Genomic DNA, 19,093 nt, shown 5'->3' on the forward strand with positions numbered 1-19,093 from the left:
GGAAAGTCAGGATCTCCTAATTCAGTATCTCATAGGAGGTGAGGTGATGAGTTTTACTTATTTTTACATCCAGGATACCCTTTAAGCTTTTAAAAGGAAGTGGTAACCTTTAGTGAGCCATAATCATCTGCAATGCTATATGAATCATAGTAAGCCTATGTGTACTAACATGCAAACTAGTGGTTCAACTAGCTTGTTAATTTGTCTTTGACATTGGTACCAAGTGCTGTTTCGTGTGAAAGCACAATAGTTCCCTTCATTTTATTCATACTTATTCTGTGGGATTCCCCCTTCCCCCTTTTGCCAGTACTGTGCTATTTTTTTTCCCAAAGAAATTGATGATTCCATGGATAGTAGTTTTATATACTTTGTGGCCTAAGGAGTATCACTTGGACTAATCATTGTGCATGCCTTAAGTGTACTATGACTTGGAGATGAGCCTTCAGTATTTTTTCATAGTGAAGTAACTTGAAAATATAGTCTTAATAAAAACTTTTATTTTAGTATATAATCAATTCTCCATTCAGTGGCCAGTTTTTCCTAACAATGCTTATAACAAACATGCGTGTTTACATATAATCTTTTTTGAGTTTCTTCAAAGTATATGCCTTTGCCCCAGTGTATTCTTGATTTATTCTAGTCACCTTCCCATTTAAGAATAATGAATTATGAAAAAGAATAGAAGTAATGGGGGTGATAGAGGCTCATCTCTATCCTATCTATCCAGTTGGATATTTATATTTGCCAAAGTGGGGTTGGAGTTGAATTTAAAACTTCTTTCCAACAGTCAAGTGCTTCTGTCTTGGGGGTTTTAGGGCACAGCATTTCTGAGGAACTTTGACTCAATCTGTCCCTTCTCCTTTCACAGGGCAGCAAGGCGAACCCCATCCCTACTCACTGGAGCTCAGCTTTGATTTTTAACCTCCCCTCCCTGCCCTTTCAAAACACACACACTCCCATCCAAAAGCCTTATTTTGTAAAGAAATTTTAAACATAATGATGCAACTTGGCGCGCACTGCGGCAAACTTGTAGGTGTTTTTTTTTAAAAATTGTTTTCGAAAACGAGACCTGGATTTGTGTAATTTTTAAAATTTCTATTTCTATTTTTTTTCTGCAGCAGTTGGGTTAGAGGAGGAGGAGCCTTTTAGCCTCTCATAAACTGACCTCTCTACTTCCTCATGTATTTTTAAGATTGAAATGATGATGTGAAAAGGGCTTTGCTTGTCTGCTACTGAGAACTTTACCCTTGCGGTTTTTGTGGAAACTGCTTTTGGAAAGAGAAAAGAAATAAAACTTTACTGACTTGACATTTTTGCACCTCCCGTTTTTCTAATCTGGGCTATTTTTATTTTTGTTTTTTTACAGTGAGATTTTTTTGATCTTCAGCTACAGTAAGTTATTCCAATTTTTTTTTTCATTTTTCCTGACTTTCCGCTGATTTCCTTTTTATTGTTGTTACTAGTTACTATTATTATTATTTATTATTATTATTATACTTATGATGGTGGTGATGATGATGATGATAATGGCACTGCTGATTTTTAACCGGATTAAATCGAGTTTTTCTGAATGTTCCTGAGCATTTCTCCTACCTCCTGATTGACTTGGGAGTTTTGCAACCTTGGAGAGAGAGCTGAGGCATTAGCATTTTTAAGTGGATTGATCCCATAAACCTTTTCTCTCCCAACCCCACCCTCATCCCCATTCCCTTCCCCACACTCAAAGAATTTGACTGGCTGCTTAAGTCTGTGACCTAATTTTTCCTGATCTATAACTTAACTGTTTTAGAGCATCTCTGGACGTCTGTATTTTTAATTTTTTTTATTTTTATTTTTTATTTTTAATCTTTCATTTGTTACATTTTTAAACTGTGCTGCAATAAAATGTGTGTGGTACTACTGATCACCTATGGTGGTGATGGCATTTTCCCAGAAAGCCATCTTCTTCCTATGCCCCTTGAAATCCCCTCCTGCTCTTCATGTACACTACCCCTCACAAACTACAAGCTGCGACACCATGGATACCCAGTCTGGAGCAGCAGCAGCCAGGATCACCTGGAGCCAAAGGGGTTCTTCGGAACAGATGCAAACCCATCCTGGGTGATGGTAAGAGGTGTGAGGTCCAGTTGGTTTCATTGAAAAGACTAGGAAATACTCCCAAGTTCAAGTGTCTTGTTGTAGCTGTCTTGTGGAAATAACATTTAGGTTATGCCTTCACTTTGGAACTCAAAAGACTTTTCCCAAGGGACCTCCAGTAGCTAACACTTGGGTGTGCACTTAAAATTAAAACAATTTTAGAGTTGTAAAACACTTTAAAGGTTTTCTAGTCCTTGTATGGGTAGATGAGGAAAACTACATTTCTCTAACTGTGTTAGAACTTAAATTCCTCACTAATTTAGATTTTTTTACCCAAATTAGTTTAAATTATTTTGGATATATATATATATATATATATATATATATATATATATATATATATATATATATATATGTATTTAGGTTTATAGTTTATTATGAGACGTCTGATATGGAATATATCTGATTTTCACCTGTTTTGAACCATGTGATTTGTTGTGAACTCTATTATAATTTAATTATACAAAATTCAAACAGAAACTACGCAAAGCTGAGTAGAGTTATAACCAAAATGATGTGTAAATGAAAGTATCTTAAGCATTCGAGTAGCTTTAGATATTCTGCTCAGTCCTTAGAAGTAGGGGGAAAAAATTTAGCCTTTATAGCCATTCAGAAGAAGAATCTGTGACTGTTATTTATTCTTTCTGTTTAGGCCCTGTTTGAGAATAATGTGGAACAGGCCTTTCTGAGATTAGACATTCATGACAGTTACATATTTAGAAAGGAGGATGCTGCAAATAGGTACAGTGACTAGGCTGTAGTGCTTTAGACGTTAAAAAGTACAGAAAGATAATTTAAACCACTTGTAGTGTTATATATTCAATAGCAACCAGATTCTCTGACCAATTTCAGTTTTTGTCATTGTTAGAAGCCTATACAACAGGAGGTCATGACACTTAGCAAATTACTACATGGCTCTTTAATAAACTTTGCTTTTCTCCCTCCTTCCAAAAAACCAAAAACAAAACCAATCATAAAGCACTATTAACCTTATATTAGTGAAATCTGGTTAAAATAAACAGCGCTGAAGGGTAAAAGATGAGATGTGATAAGTCAGTAAAAGGCAACCTTAAGTCTGATAACTTTGTGATACAGGATTGGGGTATGAGGGAGGTTGATAATCACAAAAACAACAAACCTGTAGTTCTGATAACTATATATATGTGTATATATATGTATATGTATGTGTATATATATACATAAAATTATAGGAAGAAACAGGTTGGCTAGATGACAGTGGCTAACTCTGGGGAATTATTGGTTCATAAACTTGATAAACTCATTGGGAATGCTCAGAGGTAGTAATAGTCCATTTCTGACTTGAAAATAAAGGAAAAGGGAATAGAATCTGAATTAGTTCCTTGCCAAAATCCCCAGAAGCTGTTTTATGGCGTTTTATAATATATATGAATTCAGATTAAGTATTAATTTTATCCATGCTAATGGAGGGTAATGGTAGGGTGGGTAATCTCAGAAAACAAAATGATAAGAAGCAAGTAGCTCATTTGTATAAAGGTATCTGATTTAAATATATTTCAATGGATCTTTCCATTTGGATAAACATATCTACCCATCCACGCTTTTTTGCCTTGTGTGATATCGTTAGGATCTCTGCAGTGTCCTAGGAAGCCTTTAAAGATCTTTCAGGCAAGATCTTTTAACATTTTTTGGATTAGAGTAATACTTAGGCACTCAATTTTTTAATCCCTGTGATAATTCAGTTTAATAAAGGAATAGACTAAATTTCTCGCCAAGGAAAAAGTTGGGAAGCCATGAATTTTCTTTATCTTTTCTTTATCTTCCCCAAAGCTACACTTATAGATAAACATCCCCTCCAGTCTGTGGAGAATTTATGCTTTGTGTAGTATAGTTGGTTGTCTTATTTACATTTTGCCTGAGCTTGGGTATAATTTTAGTTTAAAATATATCAACCACCTGGATTCAGTCCATTGAAGGATGGTTAAACCAGATGGTCATATGAACAAACTTTTAAAGTTTATATTGATGTAATAAAAAACAGAATTGGAAACAATTTGCCACAAAATATAGATAGTCCAGTTTACTGAGAAGGCATTATTTGAAGTTTTTGGTAGCTTTAGGAAACCAGTCACATGATCAGTTATAGTTATGAGTCCCATGAGCAGCTCTGTCTAGCCTGAGTAGTTGTTGGGAGGAGGGAGGAAGAGGTAGTTACATGCAACCTGGATCAATGCTGAGTTAAAGCCTTTCTAAAGAAGGCTAGTCTAATTTTGATTAAATGCTTCTGGAAGATTCTCTTTGCTGTCTGGGATTAAGTTAGTGGTTTAATCTGCTACCCCTTGGTTGCGAAGTCAGAATTGATGCCATATCCTAGGAGTTTTTGGGTCAGTGGTAATGAGAGGGTAGACAATTTCTGGTCTGAATCTTAAGAATGTAAAGGTTTTAACTTAAGGACAGCAATTTAAATTAATAGAATAGTGTCAGTATTTCCTTAGTATCAGTTCAGGACAAAATTTAGTTTTTTAGAGAAAGTGATATGCATGTTATAACAGTTTTTATAACCTTCATGTGATTTTTATATAGATCTCATCCAAGAGTAGAAAGTGTTTTATATTGCAAGTAATTGCAATAATTTGAACATTCTCCTTTTTAAGCAATAGGCAGAAAAATATGCTTGTTAAAAAGATACTTAGTTTCTGTTAATTGCTTTAAGCCTTCATACTTACTTTCTAGGTGAATTCATTGGAACTATAGAATACCACTGCATCTTTTAAAAATTTTATCATATATGTATTTATGGCCAAAATGCAGAAGAATGAAATTCTAGCTTTATTAGTTTACTTTAAGCTAGTGTTACATAGTGGTTTTTGAGGGGAATGATTAAAGGAAGAGTTGGTGACGTTGTGTGTTCATTGTCCTGAAAAAAAGGCCTGACTTGAATATAGCTCTTTGAGGTTTGTAAAGCACCTTTCCTACCTTTCCTACATTCTCATTCAGTCCTCATAACTGTACTGTGAAGTAGGTGCTCTCCCCTCCATTTTACATATTTAGAAACTGAACCTTGTCCAGAGACCCAGAAGTAAGAGACTTGAATTTGTCTTCCTAAAGTCTATTACTTTAGCCATTGTAACAAGCTGAAGTTTTTATTTGGCCTTTTCAGTGTAGCTGGGTTAGATAGGTTATAATTAGATAGTTTTAGATTTAGAGCTGGAAGGGACATTAGATGTCATCTAGTCTTAACCCTCCCCCACCCCTGCCCCATTGTTACTGAGGTGGAAAACTGGGGTCCAGAGATTTGCCCAAGGTAATAAATATCCATGGGTGACTTAATGATAGACCCCCCCCCCCCAAATTCTTTTGTGTTGCTTAACTAACAAAACAGCCTTCATGAGCTAGTGAAATCTCCATTCCTGGAGATGGGGATATCCTTTCATTTTAGTATACAATATTGGTTACAAGGTTTAAGGAGAACATGGTAGAATGGATGGAAATCAGGAGGCATGTCATAATTTTTCCTTATTTCTGATTGCTGATTAGGCCAAATTATAACTGCAAACAACTATCAAGCTTTTATGTTTAGAGCACCATATAAAAATTGGCAGAGGTCTATATTACTTTGACAAATTTTTCAGTGTTGTAAGATCTTTATATTCTAACTTGCTAGGAGCCAACACTAAGCATTTTATGGTATTTGGTTTTAATTAAATTGTGGAGATTACATCTGAAAGGATAGGGGTGCTGGGATTTCAGTGGCAGTAGAGATAACCTTGAGGAGAGTGAATTTGCCATATGAAAGGAGAAGGGGAAAACAAATGTGGTAGGACTAATTCCTTAACACCAGAAGAATGAATTAGAAAGGGAGATGAACAGTAACCTACTTTAAAAGGTAGGTTTTGTATACCTTGTCCTTTACCCTACACTTGGGGGCCTGTTATATATAGCTTGTTTAACACAAAAGACCTAGATGACATTAAAATTCTTATTTCTACAGGGTGTCCCCAAAGTCTAGACACTTAGGAAAATTGATGGCAATGTGGAGTTATTGCATCGAGTTCACTTGAATCTTAAAAATTGCATCAGTCTTTGCGATGCAAATCATATTGAAGACGTTATTTGTTAATATTCCCATTAAACAAAATGTGGTTGAAAATTTCATTCATTTCTTGAAAATATGCATTTTTGCCTATGTGTCCAGATTTTAGGAACACCCTGTATTTATGTGCAAATCTAGCTCTTAACCAGTACCTTAAGAAATTATCTTATCCGAGTATTTTAGAATTGTTTATAAGGTTAATAGTTGGAAGAGACTTGAAAGTATCTGTCTAGGTCCAATTCCTGCCATATTTTATACTAAGGATCAAAGAGGTCAGTGCAGAAGCATAATCTGACAGGAAAACAGACACCTAAGTTTTATGTTTATGTTAATGATTAGATGTTTTTTCATCAAAGGAGACATAACTTTGAAGTTTCCCAATAATCATTCAAAACCCATGTCTACTTTTCTAATAAGCAATTTGGCATATTTATAGTACTTTATAGTTTTAGGAGCATTAAAGGTACTTCATGTTAACTTTAAATGAAGTTTTCTAATTTGAGATAAAAGAAGGATAAAATACCAAGTTATGTGGCAGTCAAATTCAGGACGTCTAGATAAACCATATACAGATTCAGCCATTTTGTCTGCTAGCTCCCTAAACCTATTGAAATTTACTTTAAAATTTAATAATGTATATATTACAGGTCTCTTCCTTACAAATGGTAATAATATAAAGATTACATGCCCTGGATTGTCTTCTTCTTTACAGTTCTTAAATTGTCCTTTCCCAGTCTGCAAGTTTTAAGTCAGTTTTTCCTCTTATTCCTGTTATTTGCATTGTGAAAATTATCTTCACTCTAATTCTCTAATAATAGAACAGGCTAGATAGCATGGAACCTGCTCTACCAATTTTTAAACTCATGTCTAAGAACTTAATGTCCTCTGTCACCACTAACTGGTGTGTCTAAGCATCTTGGGTAAGATGTACAATAAAGACCAAGTATGTCGTCTTGATTTATAGTTGAAGTAAAAGAAGCTCCTAACATCGAAGTTCCCTCTTTGTCTAAAGCTGCATCTGAAACCCAGTTCTTGGACTTTCAAGCATCTTTTGAACACTGGTAAATATAAGTGGGTCAATAATATGTGTCTGGAAAATTTAGTCAGCTGAATCTTTACCATTTACCTGCATTTTTGTTTTTCTGTGTCCATCATAACAAAAGGAAAGGAAACACATGAGTGTGGGGCAAAGGAAGCACTTAAACTGAGCTTTTACTTAGGATTTTTCTTCTTTGAATCCTGAGGGATTTGTTGTGTTGTCATTGTAGTTTACCAGTCCAATTGTCTCTGTGTCACTGGTAGAGCCAAAATGGAATTGAGGAGAGTAAGACCATAATGGTTTTAGCAACCCTAAATCAGTTACAATCTGGATTAGCTAACTCGTTCTTAACTCTTTGCTGCCATCTGGTGATAAGGTTGACTATAGAATTACATTTTTAAAAATTCAGGTATGATGATACGGTCAGTGCTCAGAGAATCTAATAACTTTCAACTCTTGAAGAAAGTATTCTTATTAAACTAGCTTGTGACTTCTGAGTACTCTATGGATCTCAGGACTCTCCTGATACCTACCTATATTTTCCAGTGTAGTTATCGTCATTCCATGTGCCTACTTTTGCAGTGACGTTGTGGAGTGTATCAAGTTATCTTGGCTTAATTTGAAGGTTCGTGTAAGATTTCAATGGTATTTCTCTGTTACAACAAATGTAGATGTGTAATCTGCAAATATTTTTAAGGTTGTTTACTTCAGCTCAGTTAGAGCATCGCAAGTGTTCCAATGTTTCCATGGAATCCTCTATGTTGCCTTAGGGTACATGATGAAAGCAACTCCTTGAGTCATCTTTTAATTTAGCTACAACTTCTGTCCTCCGGTTTCATCTATAGTGAAAATGTTGATAGTTTTAAGAAATTCTTGTGTTTCAGTTCATTGGGCAAAGGTTACATAGAATATAGCACCACTGCCTTTTTTCTTCTTACTAAAGAAGGGGACTAGCCATGATTGGGTGTATTTTGTATTTTTACTTTATTGTGACTCATGTTTTATCGCCTAGTGGCTTTTTGGTGCTGAGCTCTGTACTTAACCACTCTAGTTTGGAAAGCAGGTAGTTTTTGTTGCCAAGATTTTCCAGCTTGGCTTGGCCTTTTAGCACTTGTTTTCCCCTGGCATATAGCGTTTAAGAAAACAGGTGTTTTCATAACTTTTTCATTGGATAGTATGTGGAAATTACAGCTAAACGGAAATAAGTGGGGGAGGCTTTATGCTAAAGTGATAGAAACAAAGGCATTGGGAAGTCCAAGATGAACTACACAAGTTACTGTCTAAGGAAAGTCATTTGTTTTGCAAGTGTTTTAATGGTAAAAATTTGTAAAAGCTGTTAGAAATGTTACTATGTATGCTTTCTCTGTTAATTTTCCTGGAATAAGACAAATGAGAAATGATGGCTTGTGGGAATCTAAAGTAAAGCAAGGTGGTGGTCTGGCAATCATAGAAAGGTAGGGGGAGGATATTACTGTCTGTTTTCATCTATTCTCAAAACAATTGCCAAAGTAGTTCAGACTAATCCATTATGTAGTTAATTTTTTTGGTTGGCACCATGTATAGAACATGTAATTATACTTAATAAACATTCAGCATCTGTTGCCACAAAATAATTTGTTAACCCATTGCAGGTCTTTTGTGAATTTATCTAAATTTTATTTTGAAACTTTTCAAGTTCTGGTATTTAGTGATATCCAAAAATTCACCATCTTTACAAAGTAGCACTTCCATTTTAAAGTAATTCTTTGAAGTCTGATAATATACTGTGTTTGGAATGTTGACCTTCACTTTTTAAAAAAGGTTTTTAAAAATTAAAAGCTTTTTGTTTTATGTAGCAGTCATTACTCAGTGTTTACTCTTTGTGTCCTTTCCTTTATCCCCAGCATTTGACCCTTCCTTCTTAAAGACAAAGTTAAGGGAAAACAGTTGATTTGTGACAGGTCCCTGTTTAGCTTTTAAAGACCTGCATAACCTGAACCCCTCCTACTTTTTCCAGTCTTGTACCTTGCTTTCTGCTACATACTGTCTCCGTTTCCTTGGCACTGGTTTTGTTGTTCCTCATACAAAACACTCCCATCACTTGCTGACCCATACCTGCAATTCCCTTCTTCCTAATCTCTGTCTCCTCGTTTCCTTTGGCTTCCTTTAAGTCTCAACTAAAGTTTCATCTTCTACAAGAAACATTTTCCAGTTGACCTTAATGCTACTTGTACTGTACCTTCCTTCTTGATCATCTCCAGCTTAACCTCTGTGTTGTCTTGTTTGTACTAGTTAACACGACGTCTTTTCCATTAGACTGTGAACTTCCTAGAAAGCAGGATTGTCTTTTGCTGTGCTTTGTATCTCCCATGTTTAGCATAGTACCTAGAATATAATAGGAATTTAAGTGATTGTTACCTGATAGTATATATTTTGCCCTGATAATTACTCACCTCTTTGAAAAGAGGGAGGAGGTATTTTTCAATCTGCTGTTGAGGACCAAAAATTATAATGGCTCAAAGTTCAACTTCCGTGTTTTTTTTTTTGGTTTATATTTATATTGTAGACATTATTTATGTTTTCTTCAGGCTCTTTTTACTTTGCATCATTTCATACAAATCTCTATCAAAATTCTTCATATTTGTAATTTCTTCCTTCATAATAATATTGCGTTACATTCATATACTCTCATAGCTGGGCAGTCATTTTGTTTCTAGTTCTTTGTTAATAGAAAGTTTGAGCTTCACTTTGACATGTAAGAAGTGTTTTTCTACTTGCTTTGTTTTTCCAGCCTGAGGACTCATTGCCATAATTGCCTCTCAGAAGATTTTCCTCAGGCAACAGTGAACAGTCTTTCACATTCTTATTTATGTGTCCTGTCCCCTTTTCCCATTTCTTGAATACTTTCTTCTTGCCTCATGGAGTTAGTTGGGAAAGGAAGCTTTGTTGATAGTCCACATAGTTTAGGTTCACAATTTGTAGATGTTTCAAGGTAGTTTCAAATTGATCCCTGTGAATCTGGATTTTAGATTTGGGTATTTGTCCTTCCCCCCCCCCCCCCCCCCTAATCCTCTAGGCTAGAAAGGTAGAAAATTTGTTCTCAGAAATTTTTTTTTCTCAGTGTGGTAAAATGTGTTGAGCACTGAATTTAAATTGGGGCTAATCCTTTCTGTGCCATCTGTGTTATTACCTCAGTTATCTTACCTGTAAAACGTGAAGGGGTTGTCCTAGATAACCACTTCCTTTCTGCTTTAAAATCCTGATGTTATGATCTGCTAATACTAGCAAGCCTTTTTGGATTCCTTGAGTAGAAAGTAAGCTCCTTCAGGGCAAAGGAACTTGTCTATTTGTATCCTTAACTCCTGGCACATAGGCACTTCAAATGCTTGTTATGTATGGCTTGCCACACATTTCTGCCATGGCAGTGGTAGGAGTAAAAAAAAAAAAGTTTTACATTAACTAGTATTTTTTTTAAATTTATTTTTTATTTTTAGTTTACAACACTCAGTTCCACAAGTTTTTGGGTTCCAGATTTTCTCCCCTCCCCCACTAACTAATCTTGATAGACAGTATTGTAAATGAAATTAAATAAGAAATACAGTAAGAAAGGTTAAAATTTTAGTCTGGACAACCACAACCATCTAACTGTTTCAGGAGAGTGAACCTTTACATTTTTTTCTTTTATAAAATCACCTTTTCCTTTGCTGTCAACATTTTTAACCACGTTCTTTATAAGCACTGAGCTTGTTGACACTAATATACTCCTGGATCCAGTACCAGGAAATGTGTGTGAAATTGGCATGTGAAAACTTTCAAGACACTGTTTCTCCTCTCATACCTCATTAAATTTATAGGACTGTAATCTAACATAAATGCTTTATGCTAATAACTCTCTTGAGATTTGGTTCAATCTCAAAACTATTTGCACAGTCAAATAAGAACCTTGTGGCTTTGAGAAACTAGTGAATGCTGAGTTGTTTTGGACTTTGTTTATAACTGAGTAAAGTTGTACTTTGAGAAGCATGGACTCGTTTGCATATGATAATTAAGGATATGTTAAAATTCTGAGATTTTTCAGAAGATCATACATTTTGAGCTGGAAGAGACCTTAAAAGCAATATAAGCATCTAATCTCTTCCGTTATACACAAATGAGGAAACTTAAGGCCAACAGAAATGACTTGCCTCAGCTCACAAAGAAAATAAGAGACAGGTGGGATTTAAACCCAGATCCTCAGAGCTCAAAACTTTTCCATTATACTCTTTGAATCTTATGATTGTCAATATTCAGAATCACTGAATGAGTTAAACTGACAAAGCCCTATTAAAAGACAAATTTGCAGGTTAGAACCACTCAGAACTAGCCATCCTGCCCCTGAAATTTTCTGCCTCTGTCTTTGCTCATTCTATTTCTGGAATTCCCTCTTTACCTACCTAATACTCCAATTATCACTTTCTACCAATCCTAGTAATTTTGCATCTCTAGCTGCCTTTATTCAGAGCTGGTTCTTAGTCCTCCACTGATCCCTCTATTATTCCCATTCCCTCATTTTTAACCCCAGTGTCTCATTTTAAAGCCACCCACCACCCTAACAATGTTTTTTGGAATGCCTGATGTATATGTAATAAATTAGCTTTCATCTTAAGTGCTTTCTTTACTCTTGGCATCTTTCATTCATTGAGACCTGGCTTCCTCCTGATGACATCTTTTCCATCTTTTCCAGTCCTGGACACTTGGCTGTGATATGTTGGGTGTTGGAATACTCCATGCTCCCCATTGCCATGTACATGTTCTCCCTCTACCATCATCACTCAGTAATATTTCTTCCTTGGAAGTTCACTCAGTTCATATTGAGCGTTCAGTCAAGATTTTGGTTGCTATTGTCTGTTCATCTCCAGGATACTATCCTTTCTTTCCTCATAAAGTTCAGTTCCTGGCTCATGGTCTTTTTTCCCTTTCCATTTTATGTTTTCATACTACAAGATGTCAAAGTAAATAAAATTACCTCAAATACGCTTGGCTACCAGTTCCTTAATTTATGCATTTCCCTTGGCTTCCTCCACTCTTACATTAATACACAGAGAATGTCCTGTTAATTGTTTTCCTTCCTTTTAGAAGGGGACCATAACATCATGGAGGTGATGCCATGATGTACAAGTGAATTGGATTTAAAGGAGGTGCAGGGCTGTGCATAGTTATTAGCCTACCTTTCTCCTCCATAGCCATCTGGTTCCAGTGACAAGATATAGATCACTACTATTGGAAATGGCCCTGGATTCAGTGAGAGACTTTGGACTTTTTAAGCTAACATCTTTCCCAGGTCTCAGTTTGACTGAGGCAACACTCATTCACTGATTAAGGCTAGATCTGAAATGAGGCTGAGAATAGCCTCTTTTACCTAGTCAAAAAAAAAAAAAAACATCTGGGAGGGGAAGACCCTCAGGGTTTCTGGCCAAAACAGAAACAATTGCTATTTACATTTACTGAGCCAGTCAGCGTCCAAACAATGACCCAGTGGGACTTGGCCTGGAACCTACTGTTGGTCAAATCTCTGTGAGCCCTAGTGATTTGGGTTTAAGGCTAGGTCTTTTAGAAAAAGGTAGGGCCGCAGTGCATAGTAGGATTGCTGGTGCAGTCTTTTTGTCATAATGACACAGGGTAACCAACTGTAGTCGAGTCTGTCTGTAGTCTAACTAGCAGCCCAACGAAGTTGTGTAAGTCTGATTTAGCCCATAAACCTCAAGATATCTTTGGAGATTTCAGCGATCAAAATTTGTATTCCTTTGAGCAGAGCACCTGCTGGTAAGGTTATAATACCTTATGTGGACAGAGGGAAGGGAAAGAAAGAAATGTCTTCTGGTTACAGGCAAAGAGGGTCATACCCTTTGATCTTGCCATCACTCACACAATGGGTTGTCATTCTCCCTTCCCTTTTCAGCCTCAAACCTCCAATATAAACCTCCAGTTCTTCCCCCCGTCAGGCCATCCCCTATGCCCAGGCTATATCTTTGCTTCCCCCTGTTAACCTATTTGTAAATCGTTTTCATTCTACACTATTCTTTACTCTAGTCCATTTTCCCCTTAACCTATCAGAAATGAAACCTCAGCCTTCAGTTACTTCTACCATCTATTGTCTTTGCTCCTACTTGCTGAATGAAGTTGGAAAAAATCACAAAACTGTGCTGCCCTGGTCCATTACAAACTGGGTCGTCACTGCAGCAAGGCAGTCTTTTTGCATCTCCCAGATTGACTCCCTAAGACACATGTGAAAGCTTCTTGAAGCCTTTTCATCCTTCCCCAAACTTCCCACAGTCCCCACCCCACTTAGCTGAAAACCTTGTCTCATATTTTACTGAAAAAATGAAAGCCATTCCCTGAGAATTTGTCTACTCCCCTTCATTCTGTCACTTTCTTCTCCACCTGTCCCATGGAAAGAGGTGGTTGTTCTTGCCAAGGCAAACACTTCTCGTTCCACCCTGTTTTCTCTAACAAATTGTCCCTACTCGTTTATCTTCATTTTCTTCATTCTCCCCCCTGTTTACTGACTGCTTTCCTACTGCTCCACTTTTTGCATCTATTCCTGCCTAGAACTCAGTTTCCTTTTATGGCTAAACTTTCTGAGACAGTTGTATACAGTTGATACCTCCATATGCTTTCATCATTCTTTTCCTAATTCTGCCTCTTACCTTGTCATTCACCTGAAACTGCTCTCTTCAGAAATACCAAACTAATTGTCAGATTGTCAAATCTAACTGCCTTTTTTCATTCCATATTCTTTTTGATCTCTTCAGCCTTTTGATACAATGTATTGATCAACCTCTTCTTGATACTTCTCTATGGGTTTTTGTGGCACTCCTCTATCATGGTTCTTTTGCTACGTTTTTCCTTTTGGAGAGGGAAAGGCAAGGCAGTTGGTGTTAAGTGACTTGCCCAAGGTCACACAGTAAGTGTGTCAAGTGTCTGAAGCCGAATTTAAACTTGGGTCCTCCTGACTCCAGGGCCAGTTCTCTACTCACTGCGCCATCTAGCTCCTCCCTTTTCCTATTTCTGACCATTCCTTCTTTAATCTTGACTGGATCTTTATCTAGCTCACACTCACTAAGTGGGGGTATCCCACAGGACCCTCTTTTCTTCTGTACTAGTGCACTTCATGATCTTATCAGCTCACATAGATTCAACTCTCCTCTCTATGCAGATGATTCTTAGATCTTAGATGTTTGCTCCTGACCTTCACTCTTGTATTTCTGTCTATGGAACATCTCAAACTGAGTGTCTCATAAACATCTTAAACTCAATATGTCAAAAACTGAATTAGTCCCTACCTCTTTCTAACTTCTCTATTATTGTAAAGACTACTTCTGTCCTCTCAGTCATCTAAGCTTCCAATCTAGGTGTCCTCTTCAGTTCCTTAAATCTTTCACCCGATATCTAATAATTAGTTACATTCTGTCATTTGCTATCTTCATGATATTTCTCACATTTGCCATGCCTTTCTGTCTTCTACACCTCTACCACTCTAGTGCAGGCCCTCATAAATTTAATCCTGGACTGTTGAAGTAGCATTTTGGTTTGTCTCCCTTCCTTAAGTGCTCCCCACTCCAGTACATCTCCCCATTTATGTGTGTCAGTGATCTTCTAAAGTGCATATCTGATAACCTTATCCGCCTGTTGAGTAAACTCCAGTGACTCCCTTCCACTTCTAGGATCAAATATGAAATCCTCTTTGGCTTTTAAAGCCCTCCATTGCTCTGGTTCCCTCATGCCTTTATAGTATTCATACACCTCATCCCTGCCCCTTGCACTCTTCAGTTGATTGACACTGTCCTCCTGGCTCTTCTCAGCACACTGCATCTAAGGGCATTTTCGCTGGCTGGTACCTCTCCTTCATTTTTACTACGTACATTCCCTGACTCCATCTACAGGAAGCCTTTCCCAGTTGACATTAATGCTAGTGCCTTCCCTTTGTTGATAACCTTCAGTTTAACCTGTGCATACCTTGTTTGTATATAGTTGGTTTCATGTTGTCTTCCTCATTAGACTGTGAACTTCTTGGGAGCTGGAACTGTTGTTTTTTTGCCCTTTTGCGGGGTAAGGTAGAGGGTATTTCCAGTGCTTAGCATAGCACCACGCACGTTGTTGTTCAGTTGTCTTTGACTCTGTGACCCTGCGGACAATACTGTCCATGGGGTTTTCTTGGCAAAGATTCTGGAGTGGTTTGCCATTTCTTTCTCGTGTGGGTTGAGGCAAACAGGTTAAATGACTTGCCTAGAGTCACATGGCTAGTAAGTGTCTGAGGCTAGATTTGAACTCAAGTCTTGACTCCAGGCCCAGCACTGTATCCACTGAGCCATCTAGGTGCCCCTACCTTGTACATAGGAGGGGCTTAATAAATGTTTGTTGATTACTTATCGAAATACTATATGTTTATTTAAAGTCTTACTCTCATGCTATTTCTTTTTTTTTTTTTGGCAGGGCAATTGGGGTTAAGTGACTTGCCCAAGGTCACACAGCTAGTATATGTGTCAAGTTTGTCTGAGGCTGGATTTGAACTCAGGTCCTCCTGACTCCAGGGCCAACTCTCTACTCACTGCACCACCTAGCTGCCCCATCTCTCATGCTATTTCTGTAATGTCTTTTCCCATTCTTATAGTTAGTAACCTTGTTTATCCCTTTGCCAAGGTCACATGACTTAATCTCTGAGATTGGATGTTGAACCCAGGTCTTCTGACTCCAAATAGTGCAGCAGTCACTTCACTAAAGTTTGCTTATATTCTGTCCTCCTAAACACTTAAGACCTTTTAAGGTGGCTACTTTTTGAATCCAAGATTTGTGTGATAAAGTGACTCTAAAATGTTCAGATTCTCCCTCTTGATTCTCAGGGAGAAGGTTCTAGAACCTTTTGGAGACAAGGATAGTAGATTTCAAGCTGCAAGGGAACTCTGAAGTAATTTAGTTCAAACCCTTCTCTCTCCCTCCTACCTTTAAAGAAAAGGAAACTGAGATTCTTAGGTAGTAAGCAGTAGAGGTAGGAATTGAACCCATTCAATTCTCTGCAGATTCATTGCTTTTTTTTTTCTGCCACCCTACCATATTATACTTTTGTCCTAGGATTTATGATGAAAGATGAGACTTTACTCACATTATTCTTCTCCTTAAGGAAAATAACCCATGAACCTATTGTGAAGTATACTGTAGATTAAGTTTCATGAACATGGTTATTGTAGCACTAAAAAGCAGAAGGGATAAATATCATTATGCACGTTAGTATGATGGGTTTCCAAAGAAGTCTTTAAAACCTAGTCCTTCATTCACTTTTATACCAAAAGAGGATGGTTTAAGCTTAAAGTGATACTGAAAACAAAAAGTATAAGATTAGAGTTTTAAGAAGAAGAGATATTTATTGAGAGAGTATTGATTTGGTTATTTGAAGTTAGAGAATAGGCTGAATCAGAACACTAGAAATGTCATCTCTGCTTTAGACATCAAGTGAATAAAAGGACATGGACACTGGAAGGAACCTTTAGAGATAGTTTTGTCCATTCTCTTCAGCATCTTCATTATCATGACAGCATTTATATAGTGCTTTCCCAAGCATGCTACAAATATTTCCTCATTTGATGCCTACAACAGCCCTGTGAGATAGATGATATTATCCGCATTTTCGAGATGAAGAAACTGAGGCAGAGGTTTAGTGACTTGCCTAGGGTCACATAGCTAGTAAGAATCTGTGAAGTTCTAGTTGAATAGGTCTTCCTGACTTAAGATCCCTCTTCACTGTGCCACCTAGCTGTCTCTTCCAATTTAGATGATATTTGTGCTACATGGTAGATCACCAAAAAATTTAGCTAATGTTCTACAATGCCTGTCTGCCTCTGGGTATAACTGTATATGCTGGACAATTTTTTTTTTAAAGACAAGAAAGGACTAAAACTTATGCAGAAAAAGTTTTTTCATATGGTCCAAATATTCTTGTCATTACCCATTTAATCAGTATGATCCTGTTTGCAACTTTTGGATCTCCATTTGTAATCCATTTGTAGTTTAGATTCCCCTAACTGTTCACAAATAGCTGCTTGGTCAGGAGACTTCTGTTGTGAATTTCCATCAGACCTTTTCAAATTATACCCTGTAATTATGTCTTTTAACACCATAATTGAGCAGGCTGTCCTTTGAACCCACAAATGAATGAGTTCAAGCTTGTTACACAGAAGATCCCTTTGGTAGTATTTAATAAAATTTTGTCATACCTTAGTCTGCTTTTAGCAGATACGTAACCTTACTTTCAGTGTCCTTGAATCCCATCTACAACATTCCCTTAACCTCTCTTGAAACGCTTCTAGTAACAAGGAACTTAGAATCTCATGAGGCAGACCATTCTATTTTTGGTCAGCTCTGATTATAGAAAATAGTAGTTTGCAGAGCTTCTTACTAATTAATGCCTATTGGTTCTAATTAAATTTCTGTTGCACTTCAGGGTTTTATAAAGAACTTTATTCAACTCTGAGGCAGATAGTAATGTTATACTTATTTATTCATGGAACTAAAGCTTAAAAGAAGTAAAATGATTTGGTCAGTGCCCTAGTAGTAACATTGCAGACTTTGATTTGAAACCAGGTGCTGTTACTCCTAACACCGGGATGCATCAGTTTTGCCTTCTGGCTATGCAGAGTTAAATTAAATCCCTATTCCATGTGACAGTCCTTCATATATTTGAAGATAGCTAGTGAAATTTCCTGTCTTCATTAGGCCAAATGTTCCAGTTTGTTTAGTCATTACTTAAATAGCTTTGAAATCTTTTTCCTGTCTCCCCTTCTCCCAGCCTTCAATTCTAGATTTGCTCGAGTTTTTTTTTTTTTTTAAGATTAATTGTGACCTTTTAGGAGGAGGTGATATTTTTTCTTTAAGGATAAAATTACACCAGGTATAGCCACTTTGCTAGGGGATATAGTAGCTATTATCTGTAATTGCATTATGCATGTGGTAGATGAGTACACATGTCCGTAGGTTCACACATCTTAAGGTATTATTCCTTGGGTTTTAGCAGTAAACCATTACTCTGTTGGTACTCTAAAGTTTAATTTAGAACATGATGCAAAAAAACCCCACCTCTTTTTACTAGTTAACCTGTTCTAGCTAGGCCTTTTGAAATTTATTGTATTATAAAAATAAGAAAGAAACATTCAAATACTTAATGTGTTGCTGGTCTACTAATCTGTGTGGGTGGTGGAAGTTTTATCCATGCCTTCTCATTTTGTAATTCTAGTCCATGTCCTCCCATAAATACTTTGGGGATTCATTGTGGTAGTGACTTTAGGGGAAGTCCATTTGTGTCCCTTCCTGTTGCTACATACTTTTCTCAACTAGCTTTATTTTTCCTGTCCTGTCCTGTTCCTTTGATGTTCTTATGCTGCTTTTTGCCTACAATTTAGTTTTTGTATATATCCTATGTAGCCTCTTTATGTTCATTAATCAACTCCATTTTCTTTGAGTGATTCATTGAAATTCCTTTTGATTATTTTGAAATTGTAGCAATTCCATGATTTAAAGACATGTAGTGTAATTGGAATAGTGATAGTATTTAAAAATTTTTTTTTCAAGGAGAAACTTGGAGTCTTCAAAAACAGCACAGTTTTGCAAATGTCTGTTATATATAATGATGAAAGTGCTCTATTGGTTCATAGGTATTTTTCATCTACTTTTTTTTTTTGGCTAATTAAACTAAACTTTTCAATACTGTATCCCACATAGGAGGTGCTGCAGTATCCTAGTCTTAATGCCATAACATCATAGTTATCATTGGCAAATAAGAGTATCTCAAAAAGCTCACAGTCTATACAGAGTCAATCTTTGATTTGGAGATTGCACTG

General features: G+C 36.7%; 1 protein-coding gene across 9 annotated transcripts in view; it reads left to right on the forward strand.

The window, feature by feature from the left end:
• Positions 1-19,093, forward strand: part of HNRNPC (heterogeneous nuclear ribonucleoprotein C) — a 55,897-nt gene that overhangs the window by 4,156 nt on the left and 32,648 nt on the right. For 4 of the 9 annotated variants that reach the window (XM_036734899.1, XM_036734895.1, XM_036734898.1 and 1 more), the window contains exon 2: positions 1,367-1,392. The gene's annotated coding sequence lies outside the window, so the exon portion shown is untranslated. Of the gene's footprint in view, positions 1-868; positions 2,107-19,093 lie in introns of all 9 variants that reach the window. The other 5 variants (XM_036734900.1, XM_036734896.1, XM_036734903.1 and 2 more) reach the window with 2 other exon arrangements.

This window comes from Trichosurus vulpecula, chromosome 8 (assembly GCF_011100635.1).
Source record: "Trichosurus vulpecula isolate mTriVul1 chromosome 8, mTriVul1.pri, whole genome shotgun sequence".
Classification (NCBI taxonomy): Eukaryota; Metazoa; Chordata; class Mammalia; order Diprotodontia; family Phalangeridae; genus Trichosurus; species Trichosurus vulpecula.